The sequence below is a fragment of the Equus przewalskii genome, chromosome 14 (genome assembly GCF_037783145.1).
Source record: "Equus przewalskii isolate Varuska chromosome 14, EquPr2, whole genome shotgun sequence".
Classification (NCBI taxonomy): domain Eukaryota; kingdom Metazoa; phylum Chordata; class Mammalia; order Perissodactyla; family Equidae; genus Equus; species Equus przewalskii.
In genome coordinates, this window is record NC_091844.1 from 86,722,672 (window position 1) to 86,745,049 (window position 22,378).

Below are 22,378 nucleotides of genomic sequence, written 5' to 3' on the forward strand. Positions count from 1 at the left end.
AAGGCCCATGATGCTGGGGACAAAGAAGTCTCAGAGAAAGAGGGTGAAGGCGGGAGGAAATGATAAAATTGGGGGCACATAACAATGTGCTTCCCGAAATAGAGGAAGTCAGCTTATTGTCCGCCGAGAAAAAGAAATGCTTTTCTTAATGAGGAAATGTCTTTAGAAATGTCCAAAAATGTTAAGTTGAAACATACACAGTTTCAAACTGATTGGACCAGAGATTTTAGAAAGACTCACTCATGTTTTCCCTCGGCTGAAACGGTCAATGCAGAAGCTGCAGGGTCGCGTGCATGCTCAAATACCCCCTTGATGCCCCACGGCTTCCAGCACAATCCTTTACCTTTTCACTGTGTTTTCAGGTTTCTCTGTCTCCAAAATGTAATCGAACCCTGCTGGCTAAGCTCCGGACTCCTGCAAGGATTGCATCATGGTTGACAAGTGGGTCCCACTGGTTCTGTGATGTTCCGTTAGCTGCTTTCTCGCTAGATTTGCCTAGTGGAGACAGAGCCTGCTCAGGAAAAGGAGATCCTCTCTGACCCCTCACCTATGGTGCTGGTCAGCTTCACAGTAGAGATGGTGAAACGACGTCCTTGAGTCAGAGACCAAAACACCATCCCTGAGAGAAGCTGCCCTGGGGAAGAACGTCCCTGGGAACCGTGACCCAAACTCCTGCTGGCCCCTCAAGGCTGTGTGGAGGCCCCTGGCCAGAGTTCCAAAGCTGAGCAGTGACATTTCATCCAGCTTTGCTTTCTTTCTCCTGCAGCACCTGAAGGCAGGCCACCCTAGTCGTCCCGTGGTTGGCCCTCAGGAACTGAGACACGAGCAAAAACAAACAGCTGGCCAAGGTCCCACAGCTCGCCTGTCCTGTGTGGAGTGAGGTGCTGCTGGTTGACACAAGAAGCAACTGCCTGGCTTTCTTTGGAGGCCCCTGCAAACCACGAAGATCTCTGAGAGGCTGGGACTGTGTGTTTTCCCCGTATTTGTTATGCTTTTCACCAAGGAGCACCCAAGTTAATTAAAGCCCAATTAAGCCACAATGAGGCTCTAGATCTTGCTTATTCCTGATTCATGGATGAATTAACTGGCGGTGGTGGGTGGATACTGATCGCAAAGGGCCTGGAGGTAGAAGCAATCTTCATGTGGCATTCAGAGGAGTGGTCAATAAAATAGATGCTTTAGAAGTACTTGGCGCCCAGGGACCCATTCTTTATTTTTTCTGTACCCAACAATTCTAATTTTATGGTGTTTTAAATGGATAGCACCACCCATACACAGTTGACCTAATAGAGAAAGAGGAGACCTTCAGTTTGTGAGGACTTGGCGTTCTGGAACAGTGCTAAGAAGGACCTGCTGACGGACTTAGTCCAGCCTCACCTTTTTATAGAGGGACCAGGTTTGCCTCACGTCATTCAAGAGCTTAGCACTGGACCCATCCAGGGCGCGTTTCAGTGTCTGGGTGTCACAGCTATAATTGTTCTATTTTTTCATTTTCTTCATAAAATGTCTCTAAGTACTTAGAAACCTCTTTTTTGCCAAAAATACATATATATATACACATATATACATAGATATACATATACTTATGTACATGTGCGTATTTAAGACATTCAAATACACTTTATGTATTATCTATATTAAATATATATTTAAATTATATTTAAAATATGGTGAAATTATTAGGCACAGAAAAAATAAAGAATAAGTTATTTTATGCTAAATATATATGCTCTACCATGTATATATATGGATATAGGATTTTTTCGCATTTTATGACCAATTAACCTTTCCTTCTTCGAGGAATTTTGACGCAGAGATATCCAGAGAAATATATCATAAGCCATGTATTTGGACAAACATTTAGAGAAAGTATCCGTGCGTTTAGAATCCAATATGCATTTTCCTCGCGTAGTTTTATGTACGCTTTGATTTACATTGGGTATGGAAAACACAGCAGTTACAACAAGGAGTAGCTACCAGTGCTTCAATTTTCACGAAGAAAATCATATTCTAAAAGCATAACATTTACTGATTTTCCAAATCCTAATCCATGATTAGATGGGAGGCTGTCTCCTAGGAAATATGCAAATGAAGAGGAAAGAAAATCACACTGCAGATTCATGACTAAAAAAATCATAAATGATCTCGTTTCACCTAACAAATGATAGAGGGAATCCTACTGACTAATATCCATGAGAGCCTTTCCCCTCTTATTTACTTATTTATTAACCTGCTTTAGTAACCATAATCCACTCCCCACTGAGCCGCAGGCTCATGTAATCTGGATCTGATCACCATCTCCAGACAATTGTGGCTGCAACTTTACACCCCACCCCCACGCCAGGATACAAAATTTGGCCCACCCCAATGACACACCACTAATTAAGCCAAGCCAGTGCTCTGTGCTAGTGTTGAGAGAACAATGATGTCGACATCCAGCCCTCAGGGGAGGGAGTTTCAAATCACAGTCAACAACGGTCCCCCAACTCACTCCTTAAAGGGAAATTTGCCCACAAGCTTCATCAAGTGGCACCCGTCAGGGCAGCTCACTTTGATTTTAATAACTGTATTTAGCTGGGTTTCCCTTTTTGTGCCCTGACTGCATAGTTCGGGGGTGGTGGTCACATGCAATACACATGGGCCAAGCCTCTTCCTTAGCTCTTGGAGGTGAAGGAGCGCAGAAGGAGCAGTGCAATTTTGTGGGGCTAGAGGCACTGGGGCAGAAGACAGCACCTCCTGGTGCATCCCTCTGATTCTCAGGCTGTCCTGGACTGAGGCATTGTTACCCCAGCAGGAAGCTGGCTTCCTACAGAGAACCCTGGGGGGCCTGGCTCTTTCCAACTGTTTGTCCACAAATTTTTGAGTAAGGCCTGACTCTAGGACTTATGAAAAGTGCTACAAAATCCCAGAAGAAAGCATTTGCTAAATAAGGAAGTATTCAGGGAGGGACTACAACATTTCAGGGGACAGCCAGGTCCCCAGTCCTCAAGAAGGTGAATCACTGCCCTGATTCTCATACCAGACAAAGACGCACCCAGTCCTTCCTCCAGGATGCCCTCTGATAGCCGTCAAAACAACTCCCAAGGGGCATCTATAAAAACGTATCTGACCACTGGCTCCAGCAAGAGTCAGGATTTGGGAAAACAAAATCTTCTATTTTCAGCAGGAGGTTGTAATGCATAAATTTGCCAGTTTCCTAAAAAAAAAGGAATAAATGCTGATTACTATCCTGGATTTGTCTTAGTCCCATTGGGAGAGTATTTTATGCAGATCAAGAGCAGCATAAGGCTGCAAGATATTAACAAAAAATAGATTAAGTAGTTATGTAAAAACACAGGAACAATAGTGTGTGTGTTAAAGGGCCTCAGGCTGTAAAATTTCCCCTTTATTAAAAAATGCTGACATGAGGACAGGATCCAAAACAAACCTTCATGTGGTAAACTAAGAATTTAATTGGCAGAGTAAAAGCATACATATATGATAAGTACATAGATGTAATCATATACATACGTACTGTTCAAATATATGCACACACATACATTCACATTTTACTTAGCAATGTACATAAGTTTGTAAAGTAAATAGACGGTGCCAGATAAGTTATTGCCTCAATCCAAGCCGGCAGAATATTGAAATTCCTTCCTTCCACTTTTCCTTCCTTCCTTCCTTCCTTCCTCCTCTTCTCCTTCCCTCCTTCAAACACTAATTATCTAATATATGCTAGACTAGAGGCCAGGTATATTAAGAGATCCAAACACAACTGTTCATATGGAGTCTATAGTATAAACAACTAACAATAATACAAAGAACACGAAAAACATGCTTGTATAGATGCACAGGCATTTTTAATGTGATGGCACAAAACAAGTGGCAGCATTGTGTGGAATTTGGAATCGGAAGTTCTGAGTTCAAATCCCGTCTCTGCCGGCGGCTGCCTGTATGATCTTACAGAAATTCCTTTCTTCCAGGAAATGAAAATAATGATGTTTTTGCTATCCTTTGCAGAAATCGTATAACTCAAATGATTAAAGCTGTCAACACATTGAAAAAAAATACACAACTTTGTGTAACATACATATTCACACATACACTTAAAGAAAGTGGATGTTTAGTCCAGCATTGAAGGGTAAGTAGGATTTCTAGAGGACCGGGTGGCCAGATGTTCTAGCCTGAACAAGCAGTCTCAGCGCAGCTGAAGCTCGGACGGTGGTATGGAGCTCTGCTGGCTGGCACACCCAGAGATAAGCAAGCATTCAAATGGCAGGTCTAGGGCTGAGGGCACACGTGCGCACACACACACACATGTATCATGGGACTACATCACAGAGACCTTTGAATGCTCTGCTAAGGGGCTCAGCTGATTGATTGATTGATTGAAGATTGGCCCTGAGTTAACATCTATTGCCAATCTTCCTCTTTTCTTTTTTCCTCCCCAAAACCTCAGTACGTAGTCACATATCCTAGTGGTAGGTCATTTCAGCTCTTCCATTTGGGACACTGCCACAGCGTGGCTTGATGAGCCATGTGTAGGCCTGCACCCAGGATGCAAACTGGTGAACCCTGGGCTGCTAAGTGGAGGGAGCAAACTTAGCCACTCAGCCACAGGGCCGGCCCCAGGGGCTCAGTTTATTTTGGATAAAGGAAATGGCATTATTGATCTGTCTTTCAAGTTGATAAAGCCAGGAGTAGTGTGAAGATAGACTGGAAAGGTGTGAGGTGAGGAGAAGAGTAAAGACCATGTAAAGCCCATTAGCATAGCCTCCGTGAGGGGGTCTCAAAGTGGGGTTCCTCGGGTAGCATCAGCATTACCAGGTAGACTAGTGTCCTTGAGCTGCCATAATGTACCATAAAGCAGAGGGCTCAAAACCAAAATCCATCCTCTCACAGTTCTGGAGGCCAGGTCCAAAGTCAAGGTGTCGGCAGGGCTGGTTCCTTCTGACGGCCGTGAGGGAGAATCTACAACTTGTCTCTTCCCAGCTTCTGGTGGTGGGCTGGCGCTCTTTGATGTCCCTCAGCTGGTAGACACATCATTTCAGTCTCTGCCTCTGTCATCATGTGGGACTCTCCATGATTGTCTCTATGTTCAGATGTCCCTCCTCTTATAAGGACACCAGTTGTTGGATCGGGGCCCACCCTAGTCCAGTCTGACTTCATCTGAGTTTGATTACATCTGCAAAGACTCTATTTCCAATAACGTCACGTTCACAGATTCTGGGATTGAGGATGTCAACACATCTCTTAGGGGGACACAATTCAACCCATAATACCAGTGATCTCTTCAAAAGTGCGAATTCTCCCACTCAGTCCCAAAGCTGTTGAATCAGAAGCTCTGAGGGTCTGGCTCGGAGCTCTCTGTTTTCCCCAGGCCCTCCTGGGGATTCCGAGGCTGTTCACACTTGAGCGCCACTGGCTTAGGTGAAAGTGGAGAGGAGACTGGAGGGGGACAGTGTAGTTCATGTGGGAGAGAGAACTGTTGCCAGAGACACGTGAAGGAGGGAGATAACACAAGAATGATAAGTATCTTACTCAACATTATTTTAGTTGACTCAAACATGATTAAGCAATTAAATAATGGGAGTTTATTGTAAAGTTTTTCAGGGAATCCAGAGAAGTGGGTGCAGGTTATAGAAACAATAATGAACTCAGGGAACTGTCTCCCTACCTCTCTGTCCCTCTTTCTCTCCATCTCTCTCCTTCTCTCTCCCTCTCCTCCTCTCTCTCCATCTCTCTTTCCCTGTCTCTCTCCCTCCTCCTCTCTCCCCCTCACCAGCTTTCCCTCTCTCAGTGCATATGCTCAAGACCATCCCACATCTCCTGTTTACACACTCTAGGTTTTAAAACACAGCAGAGACCACTAACATCACTGAATTCCCATTATGAGTTTCCAGGAGAGAGAATCTGTTTGGCATGCCTTGGGTCCAGAGCCAGTATCTGTGACTAACAAGTAGGATTGCGCAGTATCAGTGTGACTACCAAGACCCACCCATGTGGGCACGAGGGCAATGATTCTCAAAAAGGAGGTCTCAGAGACAGGCAGACACTCCAAGACAACTCAAGTTTGCTGGACCCCTGAGTCCAGGCTTTTCCTACTGGCCTCCAACGGCCTCTTAAGAGAACAATTTCTCATTGAAATCTGGGGAGCTCAAGTAGGAGATTTTAGAAATTGGACGACTAAATGGAAATCGTAAATTAAATCTTGAGCAAGAGAGAAGATTATAGATTGGAATTGAGTGGAGCTAGGATTAGAGATAAAAGCCGGAGATGGAGCCAGGAGACACTGGAGAAGTTTCAGGAGCCAAGATCAAAATAAACAACCACTGAGACAATTCGGCTTAGGGAAGTGGTGGGTCTCCAGCGGGTTCAAAAGGCAGGTGTGGGCTGTAGCCGCAGGCTGATCCTGCAGGGCTGAGTTAGAACCGATGTAGGAAAAAACACCCAACTAGGCTTGAGCTGGTCATTCGACAGTGATTCTCTCCTAGAACAAAACAGAGAGAGGGAAATGCAACTTTATATTTGTCTATAAAGCCAGAGCAACACCTTGAATACCCCTGAAGTGTTACGGAAAGAGCCTGGGCTGGTGAGCACCAGAACGGGCGACAGCACTGCCACCGACTGGCTTTGATCCAGGAAACATTGCTTCTTCCAGCTCAGTATTTTCTCTGGGAAACACGGAGCTTGTAGCAAGTAACCACCAGGGTCCTGGGGGCCACTTAGGTCCTGCTGTTTCATGAGTGCTTATAAGAAGCCCTAGTTTAGCATTGCTTTGAGCTACTCTGTTCTAAGAAAGAAAATTTAGAAAGAAAAAAGGAACCGAGGTAAACACAATGGAGAAAGCTGCTGCGAGAGTTAAAGTGAATGCCTGGAAGCTCTGAATCCTTACTCTACATCGGATCAGAGAGAGGAATTCTTTGCTTTTTTGCAAATCCAAATAATCCTGCTGGATTTGCGGTAAATTAGGCACATAGTCACTCAGTCCTTGACACACATTGTGAGGAAATTATTTCATTTATTTACCTGGTATATTTAAAGCATTCCACTCATCTGAGAGCAACTGGATAGGTGAAGAAAATGCAAACCCAGTACTGAGACGAAATGCTGCAGATAAGAGCTTCGACAAGAGAGAAATAGACACCAGCGGTGCTTGGACACCGACAGTGAGGAAACCCCTGATATGGACCACCTGGGGCTTTGGGGAGGAGGAAGCCAAAAGTCAGTTAGGACTGACCATCCCCAGCTATAATTTGATTAAGCCCAATGCTGACAATTCTACCTGAAAGAACCTTCAACGAAACATGCTTCAGTCCTTCTCCCAGAGCAGATGCTGCCACGCCCAGGCTGAGGTCAGAGATGAAGCTGACACGTGCGGGACTTTATACGTGATCCGGGAACTGCACACTTTTTAACACTCAAGCAGATGTAATTATCCCCAATTACACTTGAGGAACCTGAGTCTACAGAGGTCAAGTATGACTTGTCCAAGGTGACACAGCTCATAGGTGGTGAGTGTGACACCAAAGGTGTGATTTCCACGCTAGAAAACGTTTTAATGATGGTGGTCAGGAATGAGGATAACATCTCTTCTCTCTGGGAAAGAATAAATGAGACTGAGATTCACTTTACACATGCAAAAATCCTTCATCTGTATCATTCTTATAATTTAACTCATTTAATTATGACAACAACCTTTTTGGTAGACGATGTTGACAGATTCTACAGGTGTGGACAATAACTGGGAGAACCTTAGCAAATGGCACATTATCTAATAGTAAATGGTTGTGCCAGAACTTGAATCTTTGCCTCCTGACGCCATATCCAGTAATTTTTCCTAGCACATGCTGTCTGCCATGTAAGCAGGAGACTGGATTTCAATATAACATTGCCACACCTGTATTTCTGGTGAAATGCAAACATATTTTCTTTCAAGCAATATAGAGTAGAATAACGACTGTTCAAAACCTGCACAGCCTCATTCAGAACAGAAGAAATAACATATTCATAGAGACGCACATTTAGGTGTGTTACATATATTACCTATCTAATACAAATCCTAGTCTACGCTAGTGGACTTTTCCAGTGTTGCTTGGAGAACTCAGTTCCCCAGCATCAATCAGTGAGTCGATCAATCAGTGTCAGCTACCATCCCCCACGGCACTCTGCACAGTCTGCTTGTTGCACGTGTAGGAAGGCACCCGATGTGAGGGTACTGGCCTCCTGACTTGATTTGGGCCTCGCGTCTCAAGCCGCCACCTGTGTTCTCTGTCCAGTGTTTGGGTACATCCCTCTTGTTGCTCTTGATGGCCAGTCACAGGGCCTTGCACCGTTCCTTGCAAAAAGCTGTTAAACCAGATGACATGGTCTGAGCTGGCGTCTGGCTGCCCGATCCTCTCAAAGCGAAGTCTATTTTCATGTAATTCAGTATCAAACAGAAGTTCAATCGCATTTGTGTTACTTGGTTTTTATTGAGAGCCGAGAGCTGGTGAGGTGGGGTCCCAGGTACTTCTCTAATTCTTGCAACAACCTCGTGCAACTGATATGATTAATCACAAATGAGGAAACAGACTAATCCATGTGTTAGAATGGAGCTCTGAATCATTGAAAGTCTGTATTTTCCTCCAATATGTTAGACTGATTATCTTGATAGATACATTGCAAGTTTCTTTTTGTGAAACTGCTTATTCTCAATTTTCATGAGAATATCTTATATATATATATATACTTTTTTTTCTGCTGGACCTTTTGTGCTGCAGAGGGACACTTGCAAACCATTTGGTCACAGACAAAGTTGAATGCAGGACTATTGGACTCGTCAACAGTTTAAATCTTTCCCTTGTATCCAAACAAAACACTGATTCCCATGCCAACCTTCCCTTTGGATTTTCAGTTTGCATTTTCATCACACACATGTGCACACACTCACACACATGTCACACACACACACATATATATGTATACACGCATGTATACACATATATACATGCATACTCACACAGGGATACACTCATACACACACATAATATGCACACCATACACACACACACGCACACACAGACACACACTTTCATTCCAAAAAGCAAAACCAAGATTTGTCATAACAGCTCACATTCTCCTCCACGTAGGGAGATTCTTCAGTCCTCCCCCTGCATCTGTGATCCGCGATGCTGCAGGAGTTCCCCTCGCTGTGTGGGATTTGGTATTTATCTGTCCCTCTCCTGGAGGGTCTGTTTTAGGAGCCTCCCTGGAGCAGTCATGCATTCCGATACCAGGGAGCAAGCGGATCTATTCTAAAGACATCCTTGCAGGAGGCACGTTGCTCTCATGGGCCTCGTGGTGCATCGCCTGAATTCCTGCCCTGTGCCCTTCATCGCAAGCTTCTGCTCCTGGGGTACTCTCTTCCTGTGCAGCTTTGTCATGTTTGAGATTCAGCATACTTCTGGAAGGGGAAAAATGCGTTAACTCTTTAAAACAAAATTGCAAATGAATACTCCCTCATTCTGGTTCTCCAAAATAGTTGGTCCAGGAATCTTCAGAAGACACATTAACTCTTTCTCAAATGCTCTTTTGAAAAGATTCCAAGTGACCTATCTGCCTTCTCTGAGGATATTTTAAAATGGCTAAACACACTATATTTATCAGTTATACTCCCAAGTAATTAAAGTCAGGTTCTGAAGACGCAAAAATGAGTAAGATGACTTTGAGAAGTTCAGAAATAACACCTTGAGTCACGTATTAAACCTTGAGAATTAACCCGAGTGCATATATGTGTGTGACCCCACAAATGCGTGTATGCATGACCATCAGTAGGTGATTGACAGAACGGTCGTATTATTACTTACACATTCCTTCCAACTGAGGCCTTGTTGAAATCCTCATTTGGCGTGTATAGGGGAAACATTTGCATCCTGATCCTGTTCAAATGATTTTCCTTTACTATCTGGTCTTAGATCTGGTCCTCTGCTGAGCAGTTGGCAAACTTTGTACGTACATGATCAGATAGTAAATAGTTTAGGCTGTGGGGGCCATCCCATCTCTTTGTACTACTCAGCTCCACTGTTGTAGTTTGGAAGCAGACAGACACAAAGCACAAAGAGTGACTGTGGCTGCCATCCAATAAGACTTTATTTACAAAACCAGGTGGCGGCCAGATTTGGCTTGTGGTCAGCATGCTGACCCCTGCTCTGCTGGGTCCCGGGCCATTCAGGGGCCAGACTGGCTCGAGCTGGAATGATCACTTCTGTGCACTGGAACTTTTGTGTCAATTACAGGTACTTATCATCTCTGCAATTCCTTGACATTCACCATTAAGGTACAGACTCTTCTTTAACATTTATAACTCAGATTTCATGTTCCCTTTGTTTCAGGGCAAATCTGTAATTCTGGAATAACTCCAGGGCATCGGGCTTGAGGAAAAAGGGAGTGAGACAGGGAAATAAAACTCACAACATGCATTGTTGAGCTCACCACTACTTGGCATTAAGAAAAATCACCTGCTTGTCTCACGAAGCCATCTTCAGACATGCCATACAGACTGCTGACTTCTCAGGAGCACCATCTGTGGAGGGGCAGGGGGGAATTTATCCTCCAGGTCCTACCTCCCACCCAAAGCTCACACTCCGGGACAGTAAGCCTCTTACTTCCAGACTGCACACAAATGGGCCCTGAGTGGGTCCCACTGGGTTTTATGCTCAGCTACAGCAGGCGAGCCCTTATCTGAGGTGACAGATGATAGATGGGCATGGAACAGGGCTGTGAAGTTGTGCCCCCTGACACTGGATGCCACTGCACTGGTGAGCAAATGGCCAAGGGCAGGAGGTACACCCTGTATCTCATACTACTCTGAACCACAGCCTCCCATGTACCCAGATCCCACAGGATTTTTGTCATGACAGATGCCCTCATTTCTTCCCTGAGGGAGGAGGCAAAAGCCCAATAGGTCATAGCGTCCCCTTCAAGGTGGTGGCTGGTCATATTCCTGACAAGACTAAGTCACGAAGAAGAAGAAAACCCTCAGCTGCTGCAGCTGATCTGGGGACCAAACTGATATTCACTACATTTCTCTTCGCCACTCATGGATTTTCCATCTAATGGGAATTCCTCTGCCCTCCTAAATTTATCTTACCCTTGGCCAGCGGGTTGAGTGGTTCGGTTTGCTTCCTTGATGGGGTGATTCCAACCTTCATCCCAGGAGGATAGGAGCCCTCAGTGATCTTGACCTGACAGGCATCAGTCCCAGTTTGCCCATTTATCACCAGGTGTGGAAGCACCTAAGCACTTACTCAGGCTCAGTTACACTGACAGTGCTTTCTGGTCACCTAGTGCACTGGCCTGAAGAGACCAATGTGTAGAGAAGGTAGATAGAACTTCCAGTTCAGTAGGAGCTTTACTGATCCCCATTAAAAGAGTTCCCCATTTGGATATTAGGACTGCTGACCAAGCTGAACCAAAGGTGACAGAGAACGGAAGCACACACTCCATAAGTGGGTCAATGTGGGTGATGGTGAGAGGGGCCAATTCTACCTCCATCTGTTGGACGCCATGCTCATATATCCTAACTATTAAGGACCCATTGCTTCTATATCAGTTATTGGTTCAGCATATACACTGGAGTCCCCAATACCACCTAACGTCCACCATCAAACTCAGTCTTTAACCAGCCACTGCACATTCTATCAGGCTAGATGTTTCGGTGTGATGGAGTTCATGCTAGAACCTGTGGACACATAACTATTGACTCATATCATTTGCCCATAAAATTGTTTCCTTCAGTCTGGGGCAAATTTGTATGTAATCAACCTGCCACCAAGTGGCTATCTGGTCTCAAGGAATGGTGTTACGAGAGTCAGCACCACTTTCTGCCACTGGACAGTTGGGTATTCAGTCATGGTGGCAGCTTGCTCAGCCATCGTAAGAGGGAGCCCATGGAAACAAATTGGGTTCATGATGACATTATTGGGCCACTGAGTCAACCCTTCCCTGAACTCTATTTGTAGACATAATCTTACATGAGTTAATATATTTCCTTATTTTTAAAGTCAGTTTAAGTAAAGGTTTGGGTTGGGGAAAGAAAGATAGTTACTGGTAACTACCAGCCATATACTTGATTAATCATATTATTATCATAAACGGCACTCTAAACCAGCTGTTCTATAAAATTCAATGTAAAAGAAGGGTTACCTAAAAATGAGGCCTGGGTAGAAAAATGACTACTATATCTGACCACATTTTTTCTGCTGTAGTGTGTTGAGAAGGTTTCATTAGCAATTTTTGGTACCAGGCATTTTCTTACTTCTCTTGATATGTTCTGAAAGGCAGTAGCTCAATGACAGAGTGTACCTCATCCCAAAGTTTCCAGGCAAGGTCATAGATGCGCCACAGAGTTTTTAGTTTATAAAGCAATATCTTAAACAGTGATGCCCAAAACTCCATCTGGGTACCGTTTATATCAGAATAACCAGAGTACTTATTAAAAAGACAGATTCCCTTGCCCTGCTTCAGATCAAATAATTAATAATCTCTGAGAGTAAAGCTTAGGGATCTGTATTTTCAACAAGCTCTCTGGATAATTTTCATTCACTGCCAAGATTGAGAACAAATGTCTAGAGAAAATTGGCTCAGATCAAAGCCAGAGTAAGAGCCCGCCAATGTAGCTACTTGGGATGAAAAAGTCCTTCTCCTTAATCCAGGCTCAGCGTCTCACATGTCTATTTGAACTTTTAGAAAGGACAATAGCTTCCTGATCTAAAAACTGGTTTTACTCTTACTCTGCCAATCTCTAGCACTGTATAAGCCTGGAGAAATCTCTTTTTGAGGGGCTTCAGTTTTCTCATCTAGCAAGTAAGAGGGAGAGGATTATATAGGATTATATATAAGGTCATTGCTTCATAAGAAATTCTAAAAAACTCAATGACATCAAAATTGGGGAATGATTACAAAACTTTTGTACTCTTAGATTTATGTGATTTTATTTTAATTCACTGATTTTGATTTTTCTATTCCCACCACACATTTTATGTGTAAGCCAAAGGGTAATGGGAAGATGTGTTAGGCAGTAAAGTGTCCCCCAGAGATACTAATCAGTAGGAAACCATCTATGAGTTAAGAGCCTGCTTTGTGAAATTGAAATTTCACATGTTGGAAAGAAATTAACATGATCTTGTGGTATATGACGATACGACACAGCTGAGAAGTTGCTCACCAGGTGAAATTTTGCCTGACTTAGATTTTCCACTTTTAGAACTCACATAATTTGAAAGTATTTTATACAAAAATCTATTAGAAAGCACACTCCTGTTCTAGAATTATCATATAAGATGCTTGATGTTATTCCAGCTAATAAGAAGTTATTACCGTAAGGGCCATATTCCCCTTCTCTGTGGTCCTATAGGATGCTCCCATCTAGTCTGCAATATGTGATGTGGAAGGGTTCTGCTTTAGACTATAAGCATTTGCTTCCAATCCTGTAAATCTGATGTGAAAACTCATCACATTTTCCTGCTTCAGTCAAATCTCTGATGTCAAAACTCTTTAACCTCGGCACTTATAAAACAATTTGCCTGAAATGTTGTGATACTGTCCTTGATATCATCGTTCTCTCCCTCAGGCCCTGCAGTAGGAGTGAAGTCTTAAAGCCCTAAAATGAAACACTGTGATGAGATAAATTCCAGCGGTTTATGCAGTGTCCTAGCACTCGCTATGCTGATGGGCCAAACAGGCTGTCATCTAGAGCCCACAACAGCCCAATCAATCTTTGCGTAGTTTAGGTCTTCCAGTCGTCCTTTTGGACATTTCCATTAACAAATCAAGTTACAGAATCAGTTTTCCTGCCGTGCCAAGTAGCTTTTAAAGTCTGACTTCATTTAACAGCACTCGGGAAAGACCTGGGCCGTGTGTGTCTGTGTCTTTAGTTTGAGAACTGCACAGGACAGGGCAGAGCTCAGGCAGGAAACCTGCCACTTGACTTGCAGGTGAACAGCTCAGGGATGTAGCTGTGCACAATTTACTTGGCAAAAGCTTTCATCTCTGCCACTTAATTCTCATTAACAGTCACAGGAATGGGACATCTAAGTCCTGTTCTCTCTGCTGAAAATACGCTTCTTAACCTTCAGCACAACCAAATTCACTCCACTCATCACACGTTTTAAGGACTTTGAATAGCCTCCCACTTGCTGGCAGCTGACTAATGAAACGTGTGTGCGTGACAGCAGCGACATGTCCTGTACACGCAGTAGTGGGGTTAATGGAAGGGCTTTCTGACCCTCGTAAGGTGTGAGTTCATAACAAGAGCTGGTGTGCACAGACTTTAACAGCTTGTCAAATGTGTGAGTTGAAGATAATGAATTCAAGTCCAGTTTGGGGGTTTTTCTCTGGTTAGCAGGTTTATTAACAAGGATGATAGAGATATAGGAGCCACCTGGAAAAAACCCAGCATGTTCTGCAAGGAATTGGGATGGAACGGTCTTTTGTTGAAGGCTGCTTTGACCGTTGAGAATAACTACATCTACCTAACTCTCTACTCTTTCCTATAAAATTAATCAGCCTTCATTTTCATCAACTCCACACTTAGCAAAGAATAACCCCAAACTAACCATTTTGAAGGAGGGACGTGATTTTATGAGAAATCCTATCTGTACCATCCCAAAAGTCAGCCACTGGCCACCGGTGACTGTTGAGCACTTGAAATGTGGCCAGTTCACACTGGAATTGCTCTAAAGGTAAAACGCACACTACACTGCAAACATTTATTACCAAAAAAAAAGGTAAAATACATCATTGATTTTTTTGTTAATTATACATAGAAGTGATAATATTTTAGATATATTTGACTAAATAAAATATATTATTAAAATAAATCACATCTTTCTCCTGATTTTCTTCAGTGTGGTTCCTAGAAAACTTAGCTATCTGTGTGACTCATATTATCTGTCTATTGGACAGGCTGCCTTAGATCGTTCTGATCCAACCTGAACACTAAATAAGGAAATTTCTCTCTTAAGTGATCAAATAATCACTTGACTTTTGTATATTGCATTTTCTTGGAATTATATCTACTGGGGGGACTTCTAGATAGCAGGTAATAAATTGACTCTTTCATAGGTCGTTAGTCCTAATTTCTATATACCAGATTTTATATTTAAATTCATAACTACACACTACTTTTTAAAATAACCCTAGAGTTGGACAGTGTGCATTTGGAAAAAATAAGTTATTTTTTAATCTATCCCAAGTAAATTTCAACTTTCAGTTTCACTATATCAATTGTCAAAAGAAGCAGAAAAATATATTCACCTCTAATTCATTAATGACTTATTGTACCACTTATTTGCAAGACAAGTGTTTCAATAATCAAAACTGATTATCAACTGGAAAAGTCCTGCTCAACCTCTCTGCTTCTGCCTGTTTCATTTCTCTTCCCTTATCTTCAAATGAGTCCTTTCTCTCTACTGGAATATTTAATTTGTACCGTATTCATGTAAAATTATTTTTTTCACGAGTGCATTTTTTTTTGGTATTGAGTTGAAATTCACATAACACAAAATTAACTATTTAAAAGTATATAATTCAGTGGCTTTTAGTGCATTCACCATGTTGTGCAACCACCACCTCTATCTAGTTCCAAAATATTTTCATCACCCAAAAGAAAGCTCCATACCCATTAAATACTCCCTGTCTATCTCCCTCTTTCCCCAGCCCTCGGCAACTACCAGTTTGCTCTCTGACTCTATGGATTTACCTATTTTAGAAACAGAATAGAACTTTCAGAATCATATAATTATATGTGATTATATATAATATATAAAATTATACGTGTATATATACAAATAATTATATGTGAATATATGTTTTAAATATATAATCATATACAGGGATTATAATACATAATAGTATATAGTGATAACATATTGTATAAATATATAACAATATATATGCATATAATCCATATAGATAGATAGATAGATTCAGGTAGTTGTTGAGTGTGTCTATTCTGATTATGCATTCTAGAACTGAAGAAACAACCATAGGGTGGCTTTGGGGACCCACTGGGCCCACCATGAGACATGGAGCTGAGCTAAAACTCCGCTGATCACCTGACCTCCTAAGCCCCTACTCTGACTAGTGGGTCACAGCGATGCTTTGACTTTCCTGAAATTAGTCTGTTCAGTACTAGTGCGCAGTAATCTCTCCCAGATCTGATCATCTCCTCTCATCCAATGCACAGTCACCCTGGGAAAGGCTGTACGTCCCTTTGGGAGAGGCCGGAAGAAAGATGAACAGTATAAATTGTTGGCAGGAAGCAGGGTCCTTCCTTAAGGGGGCCGGTCTACCCTTCACTCCAGGGCATTGGGCTGGTCAACTGGCCCAGGTAAAGAAGATGTCATTCCAAAAGATTGGCTGTAAACAGTAAAGGATGGCGAACCAACTGCATAACCATTTGCAACAAGAAAGGAGGATTCCCAACTTAATCATACATTACAATAAATTAAGATAGATTAAAACTAGGTTAAATAAGAGAATTAATAAAGTAGTAGAAGAAAAAAATAGGCAAATATTTACCAAATCCTTGTATGAAGAAGAGTTTTCTCACCATGATATAAAACACAAAAATTATAAGGAAAAAAATGGGAATATTGAAGGCATAAATCCAAAAAATTTTGAACAAGCCCAAATCCAATACAAGCAATGGTGATTTTAGACTGTAATGCCTTCCCACTATGGAGGATAAAATGCAAACTCCTTACTGTGGCTTTAAAGATGATTCTGAATTTGGCTCCAATCTACTTTTCTAATTGTTTGTCCTACCAATGACCAGTCACCCTCCTACCTCCTGGCATATGGTCTAAACTCACCGAGTAACTGGCCAATGTTTAAGCACATCGAGCTCTATCTAAACATTTTCTCCTCACTCAGCCTGATGGTCAGCCTCCTCCACACAGGGAAATCCTATTTATCTGGTAAGGACTATCTCAATGCCATTTCCTTAAACTTCTTTATCTCCTTTAGCACTCTGGGCTGGGCCATGTAACTTGCTTTGGTCGGTGGGACGGTAGAAGTGAAAGGTTACCAGCAGTTCTTGTACCTCTGCCACCACCACGGGACATGCCTGGAGAGAGTGAGGGACGTGGAGTGCAGGTATCCTCATTGTCTTAGTGGACTGACACCCCACCTTTACACCTGAAAGCCCAGTCAAGAGCAGAAGCCCCTTGCAGCCCAGCCCAATGAGGTCACCAATGCTAGACAAATGTGCTAAACCAGTGGTTCTTGTGTTAAGCCACTGAGCTTGAGACAGCTTGGGAGCAGCATGATGGTGGCAAGTGATAAATGAAAGAGAGCCCTTGGAAGGCATTGACATGTGTTCCCCTGGAGTTTGCTGACATACCTGAGGCTGGAGACTGGTAAATGCTTCTCTCTCAGGAAGTGCCTAAGGGAGGTTAGTGGGAGGACATGGTGGGCTGCCAGCACTCCCACCATTTGTCATGGTGAGGATGTGGGGGTTTCTTGTGGGGTTGGTGGGAAGGAGCGTTAGTGGGGGCATGCTTCCCCATTCCGGGTGTTTTCATTCAGGGCTCTGTGGCTGAGACACTCCCGGCTTCTCTCAGCTCCTATCTTCACACCTTCCTAGAGCAAGTCAGGTGGCTTAACTGATGCTAGCGAATGCGGGAAGAATAAATGGGGCATACTCCGCCCTGCTCTCTTCTCTTCCTGGGGAGATAGCCGTGTGCAGGAAGCAGGCTCCTCTCCTCCAGGGCCAACCCGCCACCATCCCTGCTGTGGGAGGCCAGTCTCGGTTCATTGTTGGTGGCAAGCCTGCTGAGCTCTCACACTGGCTCTGTCCTTCACCTCGATCTCTTTCAGTTACAAAGGTGACATTGTGCCTGTGCCTTATTCCTGGATTGACTTTTCTGTTTTTCCAGGTCCTGGACAGAGAAAGTGGCACTATTGATTGGAGTTCCCTTGGAGACGTATCAGGTAGTTTGAGTTACCTGTAAGTAAAAGGTGCCAGAGTGAGAAGATTCTGGTGGTAATCCGGGATGTGTAGTCCGAAGCCAGAGCTGGGGGCACGTGGAGTGCTCAGCTGATGAGGACAGCATGCCTCTCAGGAGCTCTGCAGAGGGAAATCTTTTCAGGCTGCCTTCCTCCTGCTCCCCTGAAGCAGCCAAGTGCTGAAGGCCTGCCCCTGGGAGGGCACCCATGGCCTGCCAAGGAGAGCTCTGCGAGCACTCGCAGCAAGGGCAGAGAAGGGAAAACTATTTTGCAGTTTTCAAAATAAGCTCTTTACCAAGCCCCTGCTCTGGGAGGGCCAGGACAGGGAAGGGGTGGCATCAGAATGAGGAAAGGAACACTGCCCATCCACCCTCTCAAGAGAGGGCTGAGCCCAGGGAGCAGGGTGGAGCTCATCCAGAGCCAACCAAGGGCTTGGAGGGGGACTGAGTTCAACTCATCCCGAAGAGGACTTTTTGAGAACTGAACGGATGCCTTAGTTCCCCAAATGGTCATATTTGCAATTGGAAGCGACTGGTAAGATATGGGACCTTCCACAATATTGTCCTTCTGGTAGTGAAAGGAGCTATTATGGAGAGAATTTGAAGCAGGAGTTGGAGGAAAATAAAGCAATTTCCTTTTCGTCCCACAGCAAATCCAGGTTGTGAATCGTACTTCCACGAGATACCTGCTGCTACAGTACAGCATCCCTGACCAGGAATTGCCTTAGAGGAGTGAGCCTCCATCAGTCCTGGCCTCTCTCTTTCCAGATCTTGCCCCTGGCTACTCTTCACAAATCCCTTAGGGACCCCCCACATTGCCTTCTTGAACTGGCCTAGGAGAGCTCCCCAAATCCTGTTCTGTTAGCATGCAGAATATCACTCCTTTCTTGGCTCATCAAAGTGTTTTCAAAAAAATTAAAAAGCAACATTCTTCCCAGGTGAAATGCTCTGACCTTGCAGAGGGAGGGGTCAGCAGCAGCTATCTCTAAAAATGACAATTCTTTTCTTCCAGATAAAAGAAGATCGCCTCCGACTCCACATCAGGAGAAGCCATTACTCACAGGTCCTGTGGCTGCTGGGAAGCTGCTGGGGGAGGCTGGGTTTGAAGGGAAATGATGGCACATGACTGAATCGTCAGGAAGGAGCGCTTTCTCCCCTCTGAGAATGGGGGAGTTTCAAGAACGTGAGAACCACTCACCTTAGCAGGGAGAACAGAACATGGAGATTTTGTTCCTGGTCCCAGAAAAGTTCTCACCAGCCCACAGGCAGGGAGCCCATGGGGTTCCCTTCAAGCAGAACTTTCGTTGATGCCCTGCCCCCGCACAGGGTCAAATGTGAGATAGCGAGGGTTTAAACAAATGAGTAGTTGTCCACATAATTTTCTATATTGGGCTTTTCTCAGTTCCTAATGAGTAACTAATGTAAGGAGGTCGCGTGGAGCATGCGCTGCCTGCACTGTTGGTTCGCTTCTCCCACACGCAGTTACCATATTCTCACAAATGGAGACCGGCTTCAGTTCAATTCGGTTTGTTCAAAAGTCGAAAAGCATTTGCTGAGTGGTCAGGTGTTCAGCTAGGCTATCAGAAAAATAAAGATCAGTAGAAAAACAAACATTACAGCAACATCAAAAACTACCCAGCTTCCAGGAAACTTGAGGCACAGTGCGCTTGACCAAGCTCTCGTAATCTCCAGAAGCACACAGCGTCTATCTGATGATGCACTGCGGGAACTGAGTTTACAGACCTTCTCGCTATCATTACTCTACTTTGAAGAATGTACTTGATTCAAAAGTTAACGTAAACAATAATACGTAATTGTCTAGACAATTATTTCCGACACTAAAAATTGTACGTGTGGAGGAAAAATATCGAAATACTTCTTAAAGATCACATTAAAAAAATTATTGTGCGAGCAAATCAGACTTCCCGGGATAAAATCACCAGCTGGCAGGTTTGCAGAGGGGCAGCAGATCGCACAGCAAGGAGGTGACTGCGTGGGGTATTTTGGGGAACAGGAGCAGAACAGGAGAGCTAAAAAATATCTCCCCCACTACATCCTCTCCAGCAAGCTCTCCCAGAGCCTGAATTTCTCTGGAGTTTCTTCTTCCTGTTAAATTGCAGGTGTGTTACAGAGAAGGGCAGCTAGCATGTCCCATAAGCACAGATTTTGTTTCTCAGGTTGTATTCGGTAAGGAGACCAGTAAGAGAAATTAAAGTTTGATGGAATGGACAAGCAGGGGAGACTCAAGGTAAAACAATGTGGACAAGGGGCAGGGGTGGCAGCAGGCAGCGGAGGGCAATTCTAGGTCTGAGGTAGCAAAGCAAATAGAACACCCAGCGTGGAGCAAGCTTTGGATGGTGCCCAGAGGAAAGGAAAGTGTCCAGGGTGAGCCCCCAAGAACCCCAGAGATGGACTTTCCTTCTTCCTTCACGAGTTGCCCTGTCTCCAGCTAACTGGTGGAGCCGGCTGCTTTTCACAGCTCTCGGTACCTTGCGCCTCTCAGAGACTGAGCACCGCTAGCATGAGCAGGGGCATCATCCAGGCAGGCGTGCTCCACAGTGGCATAATTAGTGTGGCTCTTTGTGTTGCTCCCTGGGGGAAATGTCTAGCCAGAGCATGGCCATGACTCGGATTGAATTTAGTGACTGTCAGCTGTTTGCAATCTGCAATCTTGTTTAATTTCTGGCCAGATCCCTCTGGTTTGAATACTCTCCAGGCTTTTAATAACGTTTATTAGTTTTTCTTTGCTCTATTGAAATTTTATAAAATTGAGACAGTATAAAGAAATATAAAATCCTTATGATCCCACCACCCACAGATAACCAGGATTAATATTTTTGTGCATTATTTTCCTGTGTTTCTTTGAATATATTTAACATCACATTTCCTCAGCTCTAAGATTTCATAGATTATAAGATGCATGATCATTATATAAGAGGGCTTTTTGGAAAAAAGAAAGAAGAAAAGGAGAAGACATAGGCACCACTTTGTCCAGTGTTTACATAGTTTGTAAAGATGCAATTCATTTTATAAATGTGAAGAGTGCATATCAGAATCAAAGAAATGTAAATAGAGATCCTTATGATACAAATGCATCCGATTTCAGGGACATCACTCTGTTAAACACCCACAGGGCAATAACTGAGCTCCACCCTACATGGCTGTGTGTTGTCTGGTGTGTTCCCACTTCCCAGGTCTCTCTGGGAATCTCCACGTAAACGTAACATCTTCCCGTCCCCTGAGGGCACACAGAGGAGCAGCTCCTGCCTCAGGAGTTCTCTGGCTTCAGACCATGATACCTCTTTTGCAGATAATCTGCTTCTCTCTGAGCCATACAAAGACCAAACACAAAACGATATTTAAGGTGTGCTCAATATCCCCCTACTGCCCTCAGATGGCTGGAAGAAAACAAAATTCTAAAATCAAGAAGTAAAGTCCAGCAAATATTTTTATCACTGATAATAAATTTTATCTGTGGTATATACATTTTTTGGAGGATTTAAAATATAAATTTGGGGGGAATTCTAGTCCTTTCTTTCTCCCCCCACCCTCATTTTCTCAGCCTGCCAGTGGAGTATCCACACACTGGTTGCTGCCTGGCTTCTTTCTGGCCAATTTTTTCAGATTTTTACCCCAAGCTGATAGAAGCTTATCTCTTTGTTCCCTATTGCACTGTTAAATTCAGGTGACATATTTCATAAAATTGAGAACATAAACAGTTTCTTTATATTTCAAATTGTTTTAAAATTAAATTTGATGTGGCTGTCACCTACCTGGCTTGGTGGAAAGTCAAATCTCAGCGCAGGGTTTTCCACCTGCTCCCTTGAGCTCACGCGCAAATCCTCGGCTTATGCAATCTAATACCTCTGGCAGTGTGCTTCCGGAAACCTTCTGAAACTCAAAGAAACCGTTGAGTCCCCCTGCACAAGGAAGCCTGGAGCACAGAATTAGGGCCATATTTACAGGAGACTTCGGGAGGGGGAAACTGTCTCTTTCTTCTTGCTCTCCTCCTTGAGCAGCCAGAACACGGAAGGAATCGACATGCTGTGCCACAGACTGCTCACTGCTCATTAACCTGGATATACTGCAAGACTGGCGTCCCCAGCCACCCCTGTAGGCGTGGGCACGCGGCAGAGCCCACAGAATGTGAGTGGAAGTGAGGAAGACCCCTCCCTCCTAGCCTACGAACAAGTCCCTGGGTGCACTCTTCCACTGGCTGGATGCCAGGGCTCTGAGACCCTAGGGCATGACAGACCCGCCATGGGGAGGAGGCTGGTTCTCCATCAACAGGTGGAAGAAAGCCTCCTGCTCACCTGGAGGTGAGCCACCCTGGAGGATCATGAAAGAGAGACAGACTTCCACACATGGAACCACGGAAATTATGGAGTTTATTTCTTACGTAG

At 43.9% G+C, this 22,378-nt stretch overlaps 1 long non-coding RNA gene across 3 annotated transcripts; it reads right to left on the bottom strand.

The window, feature by feature from the left end:
* Positions 1-3,415: 3,415 nt before the first annotated feature.
* Positions 3,416-22,047, bottom strand: LOC139075469 (uncharacterized). Of its 3 annotated transcripts, XR_011525828.1 has the most exons (6): positions 21,749-22,047; positions 17,372-17,975; positions 10,485-10,549; positions 9,101-9,430; positions 7,271-7,584; positions 3,416-6,475 (listed from the first exon to the last, which is right to left on the bottom strand). It is a non-coding gene; the product is annotated as an uncharacterized lncRNA (long non-coding RNA). The 3 variants fall into 3 exon arrangements; XR_011525827.1 differs by lacking the exon at positions 10,485-10,549 and having other exon boundaries at positions 21,749-21,864; XR_011525829.1 differs by lacking the exons at positions 10,485-10,549; positions 17,372-17,975.
* Positions 22,048-22,378: the final 331 nt, after the last annotated feature.